The sequence below is a fragment of the Rissa tridactyla genome, chromosome 7 (genome assembly GCF_028500815.1).
Source record: "Rissa tridactyla isolate bRisTri1 chromosome 7, bRisTri1.patW.cur.20221130, whole genome shotgun sequence".
NCBI lineage: Eukaryota > Metazoa > Chordata > Aves > Charadriiformes > Laridae > Rissa > Rissa tridactyla.
The window spans coordinates 39,766,393-39,780,801 of NC_071472.1; the positions used below are offsets into that span (position 1 = coordinate 39,766,393).

The following is a 14,409-nucleotide window of genomic DNA, read 5'->3' on the forward strand; positions in this document are numbered from 1 at the left end:
AGGAACTCAAAGTGACCTGAGCTCTTTCTGCTTTGCTGACGAACCGAGGAAAAAATAGGCTAGCGATTCATTTTACAAGTCTCTTAAGCTATCATAAGCATTTATAGGAACTCATTATACAATAAAATATAGATATAAAATAGCAGGTGGCACATCTTTCTAGCAGTATGCATTAGAATTCATCTTGACAAGACCAGGAAAACAGCCCCCAGACCTATCTTCACTGAGCAACTACAAAGGAACTAAGTTGTAGTTAAGAGAAATGGAGTGTTAATGACAGGTCTATGCCAGTAAATGCAGCAAAATGCCTCAGCAGTAATTGTCATCAGAACAATTTCTTTCCCTGCTAGTTATAAAATCAGATACACTATTAGAGACACCATTTGTAAAACCCAGACGCCGTATATTTTCATCAAATGTAGCGATTGTCTCTGTCTCCCGGATTTCTGAAACATAAACCCTCTTGGGGTCCTAGCTGGGCTGCTGTATGCAAGCTGTGAAAATATTGATGTACTCATTTTATCCTTTGCTTTCCTTGCCCGTCTCTGTTTCCTTTCTTTATTCCATACTGGCAGCCACTAACGTAGCCAAGTTACTTCTGCGCCAAGAGGATGAGGAAACCGTTTCCTCCCAAGCCAACAATGCTGACACTGCTAACCTTGATTTCCATAAATGATTGAATAGTGTCTCCTGCCTGCAGTGTATCTCAGGCTCCAGTTACCCAAGATTCTTGGATGCTGAGAGAGCTCTTCATCTTCCTCATCCTCCTCCTCACAGTCATACCCAAGCCTGACTCTGTCTCCTCTACCTTCGTGGCCGTGAGCTGCTCAGACTCGCAGTAGCAGCCCCAAGATGCTTTTCCCCATGAACAGACATTTCTCAAGTTGTAGGGTTTTTAGAATTTCTTTTAACTTACTGAAAAATTTGATGCGGATATTATAGTGAAAAGGAGATTTCTGTAGTCACTGGACAAGCAGTGCTACTTAAGTCCTGGGAATTAAAAAGTGTTGAGAGTAATTCAGTTATTTGCAACACAGAAGCAATTTAATAGCTTTTAGAATAAAAAAATTTGTGGTGGCAAGATCAGCATTCCTTGTTTTTGCAGTACTAAAACTTTTTCTAGATCAGCTGGGTCAAAAGGGAACGCTTTCTGTCAGTGCTGCTAAGCCAGCTTTCAGAGGCAGGCATGTTATAGAATCACAGAATTGCCCAGGTTGGAAGGGACCTTTCAGATCATCGAGTCCAACCATCAACCTAACTCTGACAAACCCATCACTAAACCATATCTCTAAGCACTGTGTCTGCCCGGCTTTTAAATACCTCCAGGGATGGTGCCTCAACCACTGCCCTGGGCAGCCTGTTCCAACGCTTAATAACCCTTTCAGTGTAAAAATTGTTCCTAATATCCAGTCTAAACCTCCCCTGGTGCAGCTTGAGGCCGTTTCCTCTTGTCCCATCGCCTGTTCCTTGGGAGAAGAGACCAAGAGACCGATGTTCTAGGTGTGAGAGGAGCACTGAGTTACATGCAGCTTAAAGCCCATTCAAGCTGGCGGTGAGAGTTTTGGTATGGGTTTTTCTCAGTCGGGGGCACCAGAATCTTGATTCTCAAGTTGAGACACTGTCCTACTGTGGTCCTTTCTGAATTTCTGGGCCACGTCTGCGGCTAGGGTAAGCTGCTGACTTCTGCTGACTGTCAGCAACTTACACCAGCATCACCCGGCCTCTGCGTTGCCTGCTTTAGCTGCAGTGCCATACAGACATTTGCTATCCACATTAACACCAGCTGAAATTCCCATATATTTGACCTTCATTTCCTAGCACTTTTGAAACCGAATAATAAATGTATAGTGAATTCTACCCTCCAGATATCAGATTATTTTTCTTTGCATCCCTTTGAAAAATGTTTGTTATCTTATTTTAAGCCTCTGCTGCCTAGGGGAAGCGTGAGGGGGGCAGGGAGTAGGAGAGTGTCCTCTAAAAGGAAAAAGCTGTGTGGAAAGCTTTGGTGCTAATGGATCGGATCCATTTGCAGCCTTAGTGTTTGCAGACTAACGTGTATAATGCATTGTTGGGCAAAACACAAAATGCTTAAAAGTAATTTGTGGCAATTTAGGTTTTTATCGTTGCTTGCATGCCGCTCTGGGGATATATGTAGCAAAAGACGAGCTCCCAGGCTGAAGAGTGTATAGTCTTAAATGTGCAATTCTGCGGGCAGCTCGGTGGAGCTCGGAGATCTCTGCGAGGCAGAGCCAGAGCCTCGGGGACAGCTGAGCCCTCAGGACGACAGCACAGCTCCTTTCTGCGGGCAAGGAGTGGAACAGCTCAGGAGAAGTATGCACCTGGGCCATGTGATTTTCATCGCAGATAACTGTGCGGAACTGGTGTGTTGTTGGATAGGTCATGCAGGAATCTGAAAAAGTCCCCCAAAATGAAAGAAAGAGAAACAGGTCCTGTAAAAGACAGATTTTATTTTTTTAAAAATTGAATAAATAAAATGTATAAATCTATCAAGCCAGTTGCTTTTGAAAGTTTAATAAGAGGAGAAGCAGGAGTAGGTGCACATTAGTGAAGAATAGTTACAAATACATTGTGCATAAAGGAGAGCCTTAGTCCTCTGCTGTGTGTGAGTATGTTTGTGCTCGTTGGGTTTTTTCTATCAGTTCTTATAGGTGAATGTGAAAGTGTTTAACAAAAAGAAGGAAATGCAATCCCTAATATGTACAACAGGGGCAGTAGGATGCATTCAGTGACATGCTTTACCCCCAGGCCAATGGCAGAGGCAGAATAAACATGTATCCTTACCCATTCTACACTAGGTCGCAGCGCGTCTAGCCTAGAGCTGTCTAGACCTGTGCTAGTCTACATCAACGGAAAAACTGTGTGATGTGCTTGACTGAAAGTAAATGTATGCCAAATGCACGTACCAGTCTGTATTTGTGAACAGGACTTCAGAAGGGTTTATTCATTGTGATAAACTTGCTTGATCTGATAAAGATTTTCATATCCAAGATTGAAGGGTCTCTGAATGGCAGCTTCCCATCAGGAGTGAAACAGCTCGTCTGTTTTGTGCCCAGTGCCTTGGAAAGGGTGATGCTCAGAGCAGCCAAGGTGCTGTCCCCTGCGGCCCCGGCGCCAAAGCACTGACAAGCCGGCGTGTCCCTTCATCAAAGCACAAAGCTTTTCTAAAGACTGAGCTAATGTCAATGCGTTCCTTACTGGCACACGTTCTTCGGGGATTTCGCTCCATAGCAAGAGAGCTAGGGAGAAAACCAAACAAAAAGAAACCTTTCCTCACATATTCTCTGCTGTGATTATTAGATGCTCATAGGAAGTGGAAAACCCCATTCGTAGATGTGGTGCCAGGTACTAACCAGGCACTTAAACATTAACTTCTTGCTTTCTAGATAGCTGCCCCCGATGTGGAGCCGTTGGCTCCTCTGTGTGGGTAGGTGTCTCGCCTGTTTTCTAGGGGAAGAATCTTGGAAATATTTCAGTTTCTTCCTGGTCAGTGAGAGGTGGAAATGCTCATCACAGCCTGTCCCCAGCAAATGCCTGGGGTGGCCAAACTGCTTCCCACTTCTGGCATCTTGTATTTTGATTGTCTGGTCTTTTTGATATTCTGCTGCCAGCTAGAATCACATTTATTGTGGTAGACCTTTAGCAGAGAGGTGATTGAGGTTTCAGTTCTGACTATTGGAGAGCATGCTGAAGGTTGGTATAGTAGGCAATGTGAAAGTACTAAGACAATATACGTTAGGTTATTTTAATTCATTAAAAATTTCATCTGGGATTTGTTGTAGGTGTGTCCCTCCTTCTGTTAATATCCCTGTTGAATGCCTCTGTCTTCTGCATTTATCTTTCCCAGAAGGTGTGCATCCACCTCCTCTGGTTCTGACTACGTGGCAGTATTTTGCGTTGGTGACACATCAGAGGGCTGTTGGGACGCTGAGTGCTGAACACTCAGCTGTCGAGAGCATCGATCTTTCTGCTGAGCCAGAGCAAATTTAATTAGCTTATTTTAACATTCCTCTTCATCCTGCGGGTAGGTAGAATTGATGCTGGCTGGAGCTTCATTTCCACATAGCTCATTTAGTGTAACTAATTATTTCATGTGAGTGAATGGTACACTTTGCTGACAGCCTCTGCAGTGGGGTGGAGCGGTCACGGCCATGTATTTGCTGTCAGAACCGTCTGAAACCTTCACCCTTTAAGGCAGCAAAATCTTTTAATTCTTGCTGGGTGTTAACTGGGCAAACTGGTCAAAAGCTGTATTTAGCGCAGCTTTATGCCAGTGACATTGCCAGGCAAGGAGACTCAGTGTCAAAGAATGAGAGTCCAGGCTTGGAAATAGGAAATGCCTGAACTGTTCTCCGTCTTAAGGTTAGTGCCCTTTGTGTGTGTGCATTATGATCCTCTCTAATTGCATCCTTGCATCCTGGTTTTTATCATTACCTTAATGCTGTCTTTCTTTTTGGCTTGGTTTTAGCGATGCATTTCTCACCATTCTAGTTCCTGGAAATGCCTGGCCCGTTCTTGCTGAAGCTTTAAAACAAACAACTCCCAAAGAAAAGCATTAGCTTGAGTCACATACCATATGTGGGGAATTAATTTCTGAACAATTAAAATCGGCAAAGTTACAAGCGCCTGAGAGAAACTGTGCAGCCTTGAGTATAGGTGATAGTACCAGCTGTCCACGTAATACTTAGGGGATACTGAGACGTGTGTGGCAAGGAGACCCCCTGCTCCCTGATGGCAGCCACTTCAGTGTCTCTAATGGTTTCCCGGCTGGGCTCTGACCAGAGACTTACAATAAGGAGAGAGGGTGCGTGACAGGACGTGCAAGGGAGGCGGTTTGAACCAGCTACCTACCTGTGGTGTCCAGGCATTTCTCACTGAGCAAAGAGGGTCACAAAAAGGTCTGTGGTAGCCTTTGCTGTTTATCCCAGATAAACTGGAGAAAACTTGGAGAAGGTGATACAGCCGCTCTCGATACAAGCTTTTCTTTTCTGTTTGCGTTACACCAGCCGTTACATATACAGCCCTACTTAAAGTATTTCCATGGTGAAGGTTTGGGCTTTCATGATTTAGGTTTTCTAACAAGGATCTCTTAGTGTTTTGCAAGGATCGACCTTCCTCACTACAAGTAGGAGGAGCATTTCTCTCTGAATTGTTTCCAGACGATGCGTCCAGCAGGCGTACATTGGTACGTCAGTGCTGTGGACTCTTGCTTTCAAGTCAGCAGCTGGTATGCAGCACCAGTCCTACGTGAGGACCTGGGGTTCTGGCTGCTGTCACTGCTGGAGTGGGTCATTACCTTCCATGTTCTACGGTTGTGATGAGCAGCGTTCCTTTCAATATGTTTTTCGTGAGTGTCTTCCATGCCAGCTTGTTTCTATTTTTTTAATACCTGTATCAGGAACATGTTCAAAATGTCTATTCAGATACATGCAAAGTGCTCAATTCTAAGGTTCAGCTGATTAAATTATCAGACAAATACCATCACTGGTTGATGCAAAGGGATGATTTATGCTTTAAGGGCTTGTAGATCAGAGAGTCAACAGTTACATTCTTGGACAGCAAAATAGTTATATTTTCTCTCTCTCTCTCTCTATATGTATATATATCTCAGCAGTATAATTTTACTGATGATGATTCTGTTACCTTTGGTCCTTTAGAAGAAATGAGGACACTAAAAGGAGTATCATTGCAATATGTTACTGTGGGAGGATGTCATACTGCTGTACAAGTGAGGCAAGAAAAACAGTTTTAAGAAGAAATTGGAGTAGTTCCCTGCATTGGTATCTTCAGCTGCTCTGAAGTGTCATACTGGGAAGTTGGTGGGGGACTCTTGTTCCTCTTCTGATGGTTTCTGGGCATCTTTGCAACCACTTCCCTCATTCCTGCTTGAGATCCTCCTGTAGCAGCAAATCATGCGTATGGCAGCCCTGCCCGATCTCCCGGTGGAGGGGGTGAGTCCGGGAGCGTGCTGCACATGGGTGGCTTTTTGGAGCCATTGCCAGTTTTTCATAGGCAGGTCTAGGCATGAAGCAGCCCCTTGGTGATCCCAAAGCAGGCTGGGCATAACGGGAGATCTGAGTTAATGTGTCTCAGGTGAGCCTTGGGAGAGAAAAAGGCTCAGACATACATGTACAAATATGCAGCATCTTGTAGTCCTTATTGAGTTTATGCTAAATTCACTGAATAGAGACTAAATAGAATGTGTGTTTCTATTTCTTTATAGGAACAGAGAGTTTTCCCTGTTTAACAACCAGCTGCAGCATCCTATCGTCTGCTTAAACAGGTATGACCTTTTTACTTGTTAGCATAGTTTCACAAGGAGGAGGCTGCTTCAACAGAGCAGGGAGGCTTAAGAAAAGAGAAAGAAGAAAACTCCTCTAGTTCCTGGAACACTTTATTTTCCTGGGGTTAGTTCCCGCTTTTGTAATCTCCATGCTTTGTATTTTAAAAGCCTTTTGTATTTTAAAAGCCTCCTGCGTCTGATGGGAGACACTGTACCCATTGTCAAAGCAGCTGTCTTGGTTTTGGCTCTGCAAGAACCTGCTTACAGCTCTGGGTGGAAAGGGCGTAAGACAGTGTTGATGCAAAGGGAGAGCACATGAGAGAGGTGACAGTGTTGCTGCTCCCGTTTGTGATGCCCTGCCGCTGCAGTGAGTCGTACCACAGAAAAGATGGCAACGGTTCGGCAGAGTAAGGGCAAGCATAACACTACCTCGTCTCCAGAACCAAAAATGATTGCGTTAGATCAGAAAATGCACTTTTTCTTCTCTTTAAGAAAGAGAAAGCGTTCAAGAGACCGCGGTCTCAGAAGACTGAAAACAAGTGTTAGAGGGAACCTCTGCTGCCTCCGTCGTGTGGATGAGCAGATACTTGTTTTGCCAATATTGTCTTATACACGTGTATTCACTTGTTTGATTTACAAGTGAACGTAGTTTCTGTTCTCACAAGTATGAGCTTGAAAGAGAGAACAGAGAGAGAACACTGAACTTCGGGAAGTGGGAAGGGGTTTCAATTGAAAGACTTCATATGAAGCGTAAGAAAGAAGCACAGGAGGGCAGGGTGAGCGGGGCGGCAAAGTGCCCAAGTTTCTGCTGTTGTAACTTCACTTGGGCAGGGGAGGGGGAAATACTGCTATTCTTTTGGGGTGAAGTGGCATGTTCGCTCTGGCCTTACAACACAACCTAAATAAGAGGGTTTCGGTGAGCTCAGGAGATGCCCGTAGAAGATCACAGAGGGTGAGATGTAAGGCATACTGGGATGGTGGTCCCCTTCCCAGGGTGTCCCCTCTGCTCAGCAAGCTAGAGAAGGGTCAAGCTCTGCATCCTTTGAGGAGTAGCGTGAACACATGCACACGCAAAAGTTTTATTCAGCTGGTAAAAGTTACCTCCTCTGTGGTGTTGTTAATAAAAAGGTGTTGGATTATGCCAGTTTAGGACACGTTCCTTCTGTGACATTACACTTAAGCAGGGGGAAAAAGCAATTAATAATTAGTGATTATTTGGGGATATTCATCAGTCAGTGGGCAGTCCATTCTGGACCTTATTTTACTGAAATTTCACAAGCTGTCATTTTTTGACATCTGAAAAGCATGGCAAGCATTTGGTTTACAAAGAACAGGCTAGAGTATTATGGGGTATTTTAAAATCTTTCGTGTTTTTTCTGCTCTTTTGTGAGCAAAATGAATCTTCACTATTGCCCCCAAAACTGCTGTACCATACTTCGGAGGCTGCCAAGATACTTAGTGATGAAAAACCAGAAAGATCAAGCACAGCTTTAAAGGAAGGCCGGCTACAGAATGTCAAATCCGTAACAGTGTATGATCTGGGATCTGTGTGTACGTGCACACATGCACTTGTATGTGTAAGTGTGTGTATTGGGTATAAGGCTGGTTTTGGACTTTTTAATCTTTTATAAGCCCATAAATCTGTTTCTTCACCAGACCCCTAGTTTACTTCAGCATGTGGTCTCTCCTGGCCCCGTGAGTTTGAAGGAAATGGAAATCAAGGATCAGATTTGGCCCTCTAGGTTTTCAGGCTGCACCAAGCACATGCACAAGTACTGGGTGGTTCACTCCTCATCCGTGAACCTTTCTCTCTCACAAGCCATGGCAGCCCAGACCTGTCGTGGGGGTCAGATACAGGCTGTGTGTGCCGGCCTCTCCTCTCCCTGCGAGATGTGCTGCTGGCGTGCCTGAGGTTTAGGGTGTCTTTCATTGCTGCACTAAATTTCAGTGCTACTCCTTCTCTTGGGAAGCGTGGCACAAGCAGCCCAGCAGTTTGGGAAGGAGCATTTTCCTTCTGGATGGCGAACTACGTTGGGGCAGGAGTGGGCCCAGCGCTGGGCTCACTGGGGCAGCCAGCAGCCACAGCACACCATCGTGCCCGCGGGCTGGTGCCCGGCCGGCCTCTGCCGCGGCGCAGGGCAGCTGGGGCTGCTTACAGTCATCCTGCACGCGTCGCGAATTTTCCCATGGCCAATGAATACCCTTGCAACACTAAACGAAGGATTAAATTAGCCTCTAAGACTTAAAATAATGCGCAGTTTTATTGCATTCACCGTTTCTCCATTGATAATATTCCACTGGTGATAAAGTAAATTCCTAGACATCTACTGTGCAAAGCTTAAATCGTCTCTGCAGGTCCTGTCTTTAACTGACAGGCCTAAATTATTGCTCTTAAACTAAAGAGTGTATCTGTGGAGGGCCCCATAGCCGCAGACAGTTTAAGAAGCGGGCAAGCCTGAAATGAAAAGAGAGGGGAAACAATTCTGTGTCAGAACTGGCATTTTCTACACAGAGCCGCTGCATCAGCGGTTAGGAGATAAACCCAGGATATAATACCTTGTGAGCATTGCTGTCTCTCCTGTGTCCTTTGTCTCTGTAGGGACTAAAATAAGAGTGAAAACCAGCAGTGGAGATAGCGTGCTGTGGGTGTGCGGCAGGAGAAGGCTGTGGTAAAGGAGGAAGGGGCTCAGGACACGGAGACTGTGGTGTCGCCTCCCGTGTAAGGGCATCCCCCAAGGCTGGGCAGTTGCAGGAGGAGGAACAACAGAAGCAGCAAGGTGGCACAGGGGGATACAGGGCTGGGTGCTAAAGCTCACCTCCCTCTGAGCTGGGGTGTCAGCGCAGCCCGTTTGCAGCCTTTGGAGCTGAGGGCTAGGCTTCGGAAGCATTACGGCATTCTCTGCTGGTGTGCCTTTGCTTCTGATGCTTCTGGGGCTGCTGCAGTGACTTCACGGTGGCGACTGGGCCTTGAGGTTCCCTGTGTGCTGTGAACAAACTCAGCACCCCCTGACATGGGCTCTTCAGTGTGCCAGCGGGTCCTGTGGAGGACTCCACCACAGGAAGGTACCAAGACAATTTGCTCGCCTGGACTCTGCCTAGGCCTGGTGTGGGGCTGTTTCTGAGCCGGAGGGGGAACTCTAACATGCTCCAAAGGCTCTGTCACGTTGAGATTCCTAACAATTTTGAGTAGCCTTGCAAGTATAAGCGTTACTTGCCCTTCTTTTTCTACTGTGAATCTACTGAGGCCCAGAAGGAGAGGCACGTAGGTGGGGACGGCACTTGGCAGCAGCCATCCTGAGCAGAGGTTCAAGGACAGCATGGGGCCAAGGGGAGCCTGCGGTGTACTCAGGAACAACACTTGTGTATCGATATTTTGTTTGATTAGGTTGGAACCTCTTCAGATACAAGCGCATCTTATATGAATTCTGTTGAGAGCTAACTGGTGCACTTTAAATACGCCGTAGCTTGTATTTTTCAGGATTAGAAACTTCCCTCTCCACTGGCTGGAAGTTAGCATTGTACAGAAAAATGTCAGTGAGCAATGATTAGAACAGTTTTTAGGAAAAGGGATGCCAATTGATACCTGCTAAAGGGATTTCTCGTGGTATCTAGAGATGAAATGTTGTCTTGATCTCTGGAGAGTCAAAAACTCTAGATATGTTTTTAATTCTGCTTGCTTTGGGGTTTTTTTTTCCTGAATGATCTTTGTAACACTAGGGAAAGATTCTAAGTGGGCAGAGTGCAAGATACAGCTTAGTGGTGTTTTTGGCATTGCCTTCTCTTTTCCCATGCAGCTGGCTCGAGTGTCTCCCGTGTGGCATTGGGAGGGCTGCAAGGAGGCATCCCCCCCAGGGGGTTCTGATGCGGGGCTGAAGGAGGCTCTTGGCACGCCTGCTGTCACAGCCAGCGCGGCAGCCTATCCTCCTTCATCAGCCTCCCTCTTAAAAATAGTCTCCTGCCAACCGGTAGGCTCTTCTGCAGTCTCACTTGCAAGAAACCTTTAGCTTCCAGCTAAAACTTATGAATGGCTGCAGGGTTCTTGTACCGAACTAGCCTTTGGTTTTTCCTCCTTTGTGTTTGTCCCTTATCATCAATCCACCCCTTTTCTCCTGTGAAAGGAGGGTTGTCATCAATTTTAAAACCAACCCGTCGCCTTCCTCCTTTCTTCTGATTATCTGAATAGCCATTATCTGCACCTTCTTTCCTTTGGGAACACCTGTTTTGAACATAAGCTGCAAAGGCAGAACGCTGTGTTACTTGTATTTATCAGCTGTGGAAGGTAGCATTTGCTACATTTGGAAAGGATTCAGGCGTGGCTGTTGAGCAGTTGAAAGGAAGGAGAATGTCCCCTGTCACTAGTAAATCATGATGGTGGTGGTGTTAGTAATAATCCTACCTAGCAGTCTGAGTCACTAGTAGATGCTTAAAACTTGTTTACAGCCAAGAAGCAAGATTGTTCAGGTAGGAATTGACAGGCAGAGGTTATATGACTTACTGCGGCTTTTTAGTAAGGTTCTCCCCAGCTCATTGGATGCAAGAGGTGGGCCAGAGAGACCAGGAGGGCAGAGGAAGAGGGAAATGTCATCCTTCCTTTCCCCTGCATAGTGATGAGTAAAGGAGATTAATTTGGAGGAAGAGATTGGTAAGTAAGAGAATCTGGACCATTCTGTGTGTTGCAGCTCATGCTCGATGCTTTTGTCAGGGTCAGAAGCCAACCCTAATACTGAGCTTTTCCACTCTTCTGCAGTACTTAAGTGACGTTATAGGGGGGCAGAATTAAACAAGGTGAAGGTGAGTTGACGAGCTGAATTTTGGTTTTGTGAAGACTTACTGCAGTTGAGAAGTATATTTTCTTTTGCATCTCCATCAGTAAAGTCAACATAATACTCCCCGTAGCTCAAGAGCAAGTCTAGTGTGCTAATGTTGAATTCTCACAACTGTGAGTGTTGTCCCCTGAATCACGTGGAGGGAAAGAAAACTCAACACCATGGAGTAGCAGCTCAGCTGTCCTAAAGGCAGTTGAGTTTTTGCCATTGAAATCCTTTTGAAAACGTGTAATTTTGTGAAGGATTATAGCTTTATGGCTATATGTAAAAGGAATTGCCCACAACTCTAAAAATTACAGTTTCAGTTTTGAAAGGTATTTGGTCCTTGCTGTGTGGTGTGTGTGCTGGCCCTTCATTCACGGGAGCTGGAGGGCAGCTCTGAGTCGGACAGATTACGCCATCCATCAGGGTGCGACCGGGCTGGTGACCTGTTAAAGAAGGCCTTGTGTCACCTGCCTCCTCCAGTGATTGGATGCTCCCTTTTATCTTCAGAGCAAACCCTGCTGCTGTCTAAAACCACCCTTGTCCGTAGCATCCTACTGCCCAGTTCTCCTGAACTTCCCTGTGAAGCGTCTGGCTGTCGCTGGTGCCAGGGCCAGGAGGCAGCGCGTGGGGATGTGCTCTCCTCGTCAGCTCTTGGGGGGCTGGAAGCCCGCGCTGCCTGCAAAGCACTTGTGGAAAAAACCATCCCGTTCCCACTTGATAATGGCAAATGGCTTTGTAGCACGAGTCACCAAATGCCTAAGCATTACAACCCCATTATGTTCAGTGTTGGGAAACCTGACACTCAGAGTTAAGCCCCAGTTACGTGTATTTAAGCAGTTGTGTTAGTAAACACGCTTTTGAAAGAGGTAGTGGGAGTAATGGGAGTGCTGCGAGCGTTCTCCGTGCGAGGAGTTTGAGAGAGGCACAGATTTGTTTGTAATGAGGAGCGAAGCTTATGAGAAGAGCAGATGTTTGAATCATAATGTTCTTTCCAACATAGCTGATGAAAGAAAACTTTTCATAATCGTGACCAAAAAATGCTCTAGTTGTCATCCTTAAGATGAGTCATTTTTTTCCCTCATTTTTAAACCCTCTGAGACTCCGGTTCCCTTCTGAAGCAGGAAGTTATAATTCAGTCCGGTCTCTGGCCATGACACGTTGGGCAGCTGGAATAATGAGGCAGGGAGAGGGATGTAATACGCCGGGCGATTCATGTACCAGTGAGGTCTTCACACGAAAAGGGAGATCCTGACATTACAGACACAGCTTGTTCTCTTCATTGTTTTCCAAATTGTCCTTGAATCGGAAGGCTTCAGGATGTTTTTGTAATAAAATTGTCGGATTGCCTGTTGCTCTGCCTTTTGTCATGTCTGTGTGGGATATCTGGGGGAGACTGCAAGGCACTTTTATCAGTAGTTCTTTCTCAGCAATTAATTCGTAATGTTACCTGTACCTGCATCCGTAAGATTTTTCTGCAGCATACTCTTAATAATAACTCCCTGGTACCCTTATTTTAGTTATGACTTCTTCCGTGCAAAAAAATATTTTGCTTGCTTATACAATTACTCTTGCATCAGTTTTGCTGCTAAAAATCGTAAGAACACAGGAGAATTGTATTGCCTTTTGATGAGTGTAATGAAAACAGAATTAGACAAAACAGGATCAAGTCTAGAGTTAATGGCGGCGTGCCTGGGAACTAGACACTGTGTGCGACAGCTTTTGCTGTGATTCTTGTTAATGCTCCCTGATTCATTGCTGTAGCTACCATAATATTAGTAACTAGGTGTCCAAGTCTGGATTAGATCACTGTTGTGTTAGATGCTGTGTGCTCAAACAGCAGAGTTGTTCCAGACCCCGAAGAGCTTACAGTCAAGTCGGAGAAGAGGTGTGGAGGTGTAAGCGGCCAGATAGCACGCTGCTGAGACAATATTTGTCAGTGTAATTAGTAGCTTTGCAGTTCATGCTGGCAAACTGTAGATGGAAAACAATACTTGGGTGATGCAGTTCACCTGGGACATAACCAGCATGAAAGCACATACGTTGTGCAGCTGACAAGGGATCTAATCCTCTTTTACTTAATGTTTTTGACTTAAAATCCAATGTATTGTGAGTTGTAAAATACACGAGGCCAGCTTCATCTCTAGTCTGTCTCTGCAGTTTAGCATGTTTTCCATTGGGAATATTTTTCTCTCTAATACAGCAAAAGTCCAGTTACTAATGCAGCTCTGTAGTTCTGCATATTGGCTAGTGTAGCAAGTAACAAAAATGGACAAAAGAGTTCAGCGCCATTAAAAACTCATCTAAATGCTGGCTTTAAACTGGAATTAGATCCTGTGCGCGCCCCCTCCCCCACGCCCTTTTTTCCCCCAGGTTCTGAATGTTTAGATAACTGGCTTCAGCTAGCAATAAACCCACCAAATTAAGATGAGAAAAGCTATTCTTTTCTGGCCCCAGTGAGGAGGATCTGGTAAAGCCATCAAAGTGCCTTCCCTGGCAATCTGAGGTGTACCTATACCTCTCAGACCAAATCCGTACTTTGAAATGCCTGAAGTCAGGTCTTCCTCTGGGTTTGAGTTCAGCTCGCTGCTGGAAATGGTGTTGCCAATTAAACTACTTTGTGAATTAAAATAATCAGTGTTATTTGTCAGTGTGGGGTGCATCCAGTGTCAGCTCTGCTCGCAGCTGGTGACTTTTTTCCCCACACTACCTATAGTCTACCCCTAACTCTCCAGCCCCTGCTTTCCCTTCCTCTGGTACCAGCTACCATGAGTTTTCTCATCCCCTTGGTTCTCTGTGAAAGATTCACACTCTCTCCCGTGATCCTTCAGACCCGCAGCGTGTGCTTCTTCCCTGCATCCCCAGGTTTCTTTCCCTGTGTTTTTTCTGATTCTTCACCAAATTATCTCTATTTACTCCTTGGACCTTTGGGGTCTCCTGACTTAATTTTGAGTTCCACGTAGTATTTCCTCAGCGTCTTTCTACATCCTCTCTGCAGTGACTTCCCACTGTAGGGTAACCAGCACCTGTCTCATCCTCTACCTGTCTTTGCTTAGTTAATTGGGCCAGAAAGAGCATATGCTATGGCTGCATGTGAGCTCCACATCTACTGATTAGACCACCAGGACACTGCCAAACCGAATGAATAGGGGCTGAACTCTTCTCCTTGTATTTCCCTTCATAGAGGCATTAAAATCTTCTCTCTCCTCTACCCATCTGTGGATTTCCTAAGGTGGTAGGTAGGAGCTTAGTATCTTCTGTCAAATGTGATAGAAATTGGCCGGTGTGATTCACAATTGT

The 14,409-nt window shown here is 45.5% G+C and overlaps 1 protein-coding gene across 10 annotated transcripts in view; it reads left to right on the forward strand.

Annotated features, from left to right (window-relative positions):
* The window catches only part of MAP2 (microtubule associated protein 2), a 226,463-nt gene that overhangs the window by 122,004 nt on the left and 90,050 nt on the right, over positions 1 to 14,409 (forward strand). For 9 of the 10 annotated variants that reach the window (XM_054209170.1, XM_054209177.1, XM_054209178.1 and 6 more), the window contains one exon: positions 6,242 to 6,301. The exons of the other annotated variant lie outside the window; for it this stretch is intronic. The gene's annotated coding sequence lies outside the window, so the exon portion shown is untranslated. The remainder of the gene's footprint in view (positions 1 to 6,241; positions 6,302 to 14,409) is intronic. 10 annotated transcript variants of the gene reach the window in all.